Source organism: Peromyscus maniculatus, chromosome 4, assembly GCF_049852395.1.
Source record: "Peromyscus maniculatus bairdii isolate BWxNUB_F1_BW_parent chromosome 4, HU_Pman_BW_mat_3.1, whole genome shotgun sequence".
Classification (NCBI taxonomy): Eukaryota; Metazoa; Chordata; class Mammalia; order Rodentia; family Cricetidae; genus Peromyscus; species Peromyscus maniculatus.
In genome coordinates, this window is record NC_134855.1 from 27174963 (window position 1) to 27181203 (window position 6241).

General features: G+C 41.1%; 1 pseudogene; it reads right to left on the bottom strand.

The window, feature by feature from the left end:
• Positions 1-3196: 3196 nt before the first annotated feature.
• On the bottom strand, positions 3197-5455 carry LOC102914397 (glyceraldehyde-3-phosphate dehydrogenase pseudogene; annotated as a pseudogene).
• Positions 5456-6241: the final 786 nt, after the last annotated feature.

Here is a 6241-nt window from a genome sequence, read left to right on the forward strand (position 1 = left end):
ATTTAGCGAAACGCTGTCCATAAAGGAAGAGAGAAAGCACATGAAGAAAGAATGAAGGCAGGAAATAAAGAAAGGAGACAAAGGGCGGCTAGAGAAGGAAAGGAGAGAGGGTCAGAGGGAAGTAGTGAGGGAAGGAAGGAAACGATATGTACATGGCACCCCGAAAAGCCCAAAACTATGGATTGTAAATATAAAAGGGAAACTCATTGCAAAAGAATAGAAAACAGTTTTAACACAATTATAGCATAAAATCCTCCAGAATTAAGAAAAGAGATGCTGCCATATATATCTTTAATCCCAGCACTTAGGAGGCAGAGGCAGCTAGATCTTTGTGAGTTCAAGTCCATTTTGGTCTACAGAGCAAGTCCCAGCACAGCCAGGGCTATTATATAAAATGACTGTGTTCCTCCCTGCCACCAAAAAAGAAAAAGAAAGAAAAGAAACAAAATGTGTTATCAATTCAGAGCATAAAAGAGATCTCAAATAAACAGACCAGACTAGAGAAGAACTTTCCCTTTTCAGCATTGTAATTACAATACTAACTTTATAGAACAAAGAAAGTATATTCAAAACAGGAAAAGAGATACACCAAGTCACATACAAAGGCAGACCCATCAGAAGGACAGAAAATTAGCCAACTGAAATTCTGAAAGCCAGAAGGTCTTGGAATAATGTATTTCAATTTCTGAAGTCAACTGGCAATGAAGACTACATACCCAGAAAATTTATATGTCATAATTGATGAAAAATAAAAAAATCCATTATATAAAATATTTATGGAATCTCTGACATCCACCCCACCTCCCCACCCCCACCCCCACAAGCAGCTCTACAGAAGATACTTGAAGGAATCCTTAGACTGTAGAAAAAACCCATCCATGTGGCTGCAAGAAAGAATAGAACACACCATAATAATAGTGAAAGGAAGAGAGAGAGAGAGAGAGAGAGAGAGAGAGAGAGAGAGAGAGAGAGAGAAAGAGAGAAAGAGAGAAAGAAAGAGTACTCATTAGTTAAGAGCATTTGCAGCTCTTGTATAGTAATAAATAAGCATGGTACCAGGCACAAAAAATAGACATGTAGATCAATGGGATAAAACAGAGACCCAGATACAAGGCCATGTAACTACAACCATCGGATTTTTGACAAAGATGCCAAAATACACACTGAAGGGAAGATAGTATCTTCAAAAAAAAAAAAAATGATCTGGGAAAAGTGGATATCTACATGTAGAAGAATGAAAGTAGATCTTTATCTCTCGACCCGCATAAAACTCAACTCCAAATGGACCAAGAATCTGAAACTCGGTAACTACTAGAGGAAAAAATGTAGGGAGAACACTTCAAGATATAGAAATAGGTAAGGACTCTCTAAATAGGACTTCAGTCACGCAGAAAATAAGACTAATAATTGACAGATGGGATCCCATGGAATTACAGACTTCTGTACAGCAAGGGAAACTGCCAATCAAATGAAGAAACAGCCTACAGAATGAAAGAAAGTCTTTGTCAGCTGTACATCTGAGGATGGATCAATCTCTAGGATATATATTAAAAAAAAAATCCCAAAAACCAAAAAACCCAAACCAAAAGACCAAGAAACAAAATATCAAGAAAACAAAAACTGAATTTAAAAACTGGCTACAGGTCTGAATAGAACGTTCTCAAAGGAAGAAATACTAATGGCTAATAAACACTTAAAAATTCATCCAATATCATTAGCCATTAAAAAATTTAAATAAGAACTACTTTGAGATTCCATCTCTCACCAGTCAGAATGGCTATCATCAAGAAAATAAATAACAAATACTGTTGAGGATGTGCAGAAAAGAGAACCCTTACCTGCTGTTGATGAGAATAAATTAGTATAGCCACTATGTAAGTCAGTGTGGGGGTTTCTATAAAAGCTAATATAAAATTACCATATACCCCAGCTATACTACTCCTGGGCATATACCCAAAGGAGTCAATCCATATCCAGCTACAGAGATTCTCGTTCAATCTTGTTCACTGCTGTTCTATTCACAAGAGCTAAATCATCCTAGATGTCCATCAACAGATGAATGGACAATGAAAATCTGGTACATACACAAGTGTTCTAGTTTCACTTTTTTTGCTGTGACAAAATACTCTGACAAAAATCAACTTAGAGGAGGAGATGTTTACTCTGCTTACAATTCCAGGTTAAGTTCATTGATGGAAATTAAGGTGAGAATGTAAAGCAGATCATATCACACCCACAGTCAAGAGCAGACAGAAACAAATGCGTACATGCTTCTTGCTTGTGTTCCACTTGATTCCTCCATTCTTATACAGTTCAGGACTCCCTAGGGAATGGTACCACCTACAGTGATCTGCATCTTCCTACATCAGTGAATTTAAGAAAAGTGCCCCTGCCCCCAGACATGTCTACAGGCCAGCCCAATACAGACAATCCCTTACTGAAACTCTCTTCCCAGATGATGCTAGGCTAAGTTGACAATTTAAGTCAATCATCAGAACAATTGCATTGTATTGTGCTCTAAAAATGAAATTATAAAATTTATAGGAAAATGGATGAAACTGGAAACTATTATAGTAAGTGAGGGAACTAAGACCTAAAAAGACAAATGCTGTACATATTCTTTCTTTCATGTGGATCCTAGCCTCCGAATCTTAATTTGTACATTTAATTTGACTGTCTGTGTCCATAGTAATCAGGAAGCCAGAAATTTCCCACGGTTGGAGGAGAGGAAGAGGCCTTACGTGAAGAGGGGACAGTAGAATGCATGTGATATAAAAATGTGGGCTAAAGGCTTAGGTAAGGATGGGAATGGACAATGGGGAGATAGTTGAGTAGGAGGTAGATTAATAAAAATTCAGAATATTTGTAAAATTTTTATAGAAACCATATTTTGTAAGCTAATTAAAAATATATAACTTTTAGCTGGGTGGTGGTGGCCTACACCTTTAATCCCAGCACTTGGGAAGCAGAGGCAGGTGGATCTCTGAGTTCGAGACCAGCCTGGTTTACAGAGTGAGTTCCAGGACAGCCAGGGCTACACAGAGAAACTCTACACAGAGAAACTGTCTCAAGAAACCATATATATGGTAAATATAATATATATATGGTTTATATATCTAAAATTTATATATGCATATATATATATATATATATATATATATATATATATATATATATATATATAATTTGGGGTGGGTGGGTGCAGTGAACGTTATTTTTGGTGTTTAAGAAAGCAGAGTTCCCCAAGTCCCTCATCTTCTTCTGGGGATCTGGGATGATGTTCAGTGCTGGAGGCTGAGTTGGGACAGGAACCACTCAGCAGCCAAGGGCCTCTCTCTTTCTCTCATTTTTCCCCCCTGGGGTGGATGGTCCAGGACTTCTTACTTCTTGGAGTAAGGCCGTGCGGTCCACCACCCTGCTGTTGCTGTAGCCTTATTTGTTGTCACACCAGGAAATGAGCTGTACAAAGTTGTCTTTACATTTACATGTCATTGTCATTACAAAGCAACGCCAGCCCCAGCATCAAAGGTGGAAGAGCTGCCCTTGACCATCTGCTCCTCAGTGTAGTCCAGGATGCACTTTAGTGGGCCTTCTCATTCCCGCTTCACCACCTTCGTGATGTCATCATACTTGACAGCTTTCTCCAGGCAGCATGCCAGATTCATGATGGACACATTGGGAATAGGCACATGGAACGCCACGCCAGGGAGCTTCCCGTTCAGCTCTGGGATGACCTTGCCCACAGCCTTGGCAGCACCAATGGATACAGGAATGATGTTCTGGGCAGCCCTACAGCCATCACACCACAGCTTCTCCAAGGAGCCATCTACAGTCTTTTGGGTGACAATGATGGCATGAACTGTGGTCATGAGTCCCTTCCACAATCCCAAAGTTATCATGGATGACCTTGGTTGGGGGGCTAAGCAGTTGGTGGTACAAGAAGCATTGCTGTCAATCTTGAGTGAATTGTCATAGCTCTTGTGGTTCACACCCATCACAAACATTGAAGCATCAATGGAAGGGTCAGAGATGATGATTTTTTTTTACTCCATCCTTCAAGTGGGCCCCAGCCATCTCCAAGGTGGTGAAGACACCAGTAGACTCCACAATGTACTTGGCACCAGCATGACCTGTTAGATGTTGGCACGATCTCACTCCTAGAAGATGGAGATGGCTTTCCTGTTGCTAACAAGGTTCCAGTCCTCAGCCTTGACTGTGCTGTTGCACTTGCAGTGGGTAGACTCAAATTGGAACATGCAGACCATGTATTTGAGGTCAACGAAGGCAACAATATCTACTTTGCTAGAGTGGCAGTTACCAGTGGCTGCTGAAGACAGGCTTGGAAACAAAGTGCCTAATATGGCCAAATCCATTCATTCTGCTTTCACCATTGTGTCTCAGGGATGAGGCTGGCACTGTACAAGAAGATGCAGCTCTCTTTGGAACTGGGAGATGCAGAAAGCCATTTATTTTAAAAGAAGTTTGAATACCTCTACCCTGTGGGGATGGACAATGCTTTCCCCAGAAGACATGGGTCATTAAATGAAAATCTCAGTGCCAGCTATGGGATATTTCCTTACATGTTATTGGTCAGGGAGGCCTTAGAGCCCCCATCCCAAACAACATAGGCTACTGTTGTTGCTCTTACTAGATGGAAAGACCCTATTGTTGAAGACACAACAGTTTGGTTATGGGACATAGAGAAATCAAGCTGGAATTGATCTGGAAATCAGCCCCCAGCTAGTTTTCCCAGTGCCAGAAGTTGCTATGCAGGCTGCTGGGGGCAAAAAGTCATCAATGATGGTACCTAACAGTTTACCCTGAATGCTGTGTTACTGACCTCCTAGGCAAGATGTATAATGCAATAGTAGCATAAATATTATGGGGATGACCAGACACTTTCTGAATGCATCTGAGGTTTGTTCTACAAGAATGAAGTAATGCAGTGATTCTCTACCTGTGGGTTGCAACCCCACTGGGGGTCGAATGACCCTTTCACAGGGGTTGCCTAAGATCATTGGAAAACAGATATTTACATTATAATTCCTAACAGTAGCAAAATTACAGTTATGAAGTGGCAACAAAAATAATGTTACAGTTCGAGTCACCACGACATGAGTAAATGCATTAGGAAAGTTAAGAACCACCGAATTAAGGCCTCATACTGCAAACTAGCCAAAAGCCCATGGTTGGGGAGGACACAGGCTGTAGTGGGACAGCCTACTCCTGTTGTTTTGTTAAACAGACATGTTGTCAATCTGCCTTCTACATATTTCTTCATACCCATATATTAGTGCTGCTCTCAACCTTGGCCAGGAAAGTTTCCCTTTGCAGTTGGCAGCAGTCACTGCAGAGACTTATAATTAGTCAAAGTGCTAAAGAGTAAGCGACTGCTAGGGGCTCAGCCCTAAATAGGACATCTGTATCAGCCCCCACAACGCTCAAGGAACGCCATGGAACAGGGAACAGGAGACATGGACCAGCCGGATGATGGAGTGCTGGGAAACACTATCTTCTGGACATGCCATGGAAGTGACAGAGGCTACAGTGACCCTGGAAAGACCAAGCCAGCAATAATTCCAACCTCGATGGGGGAGGGACTCATGAGGCCTTAGCTGAGGAGCCATTGACAATTGAAGGCTTCTGGAAAGGGGCCATTTTTCTTCAGGGATGCGGTTACTGGTAGCTTGCTCATGGCTATGCAGGCAACACTAATAGGACTCAGTAGGCTATATTTAAAAAAAAAATATGAATGTAGAAGAGTCATGTATTAAGGGGCCCTAGGAGAAGTGGGAGGGGAGTGTTAGGGGTGGGTATGATCAAAACACATCGTATTTGTAGAATTTGTCAAAAATAAAAAAAAAATTTAAAAAATAAAATACAGAGGAAAGAAGGGCAGACTTAATAGTTTCACCTACCTCTGTCTTCAGTCTCAGTTTTGGAATTGTAGTAGGAATCAAAAACACTATCTTTTTAAATCATTATTTCTGGATTTTTTTTCCCCTTTAAAGCACATTTTGGGCTCAAGATGGAGCGCAACTGCTTGCTAAGCATGCATAAGGTTCTGGGTTGGATTCCCAGGACCACATAAACACAGCCTGGGAGTGTACTTCCGTAATTCCAGCCATTACAAAATGGAGGCAAGAGGATCAAAAGTACAGGGTCATTTTAGGCTGTCTGGGGAGTTCAAAGTTACCCTGAGCTACACAAGACCCTATCTCATACCTCCCCAAAGCACATT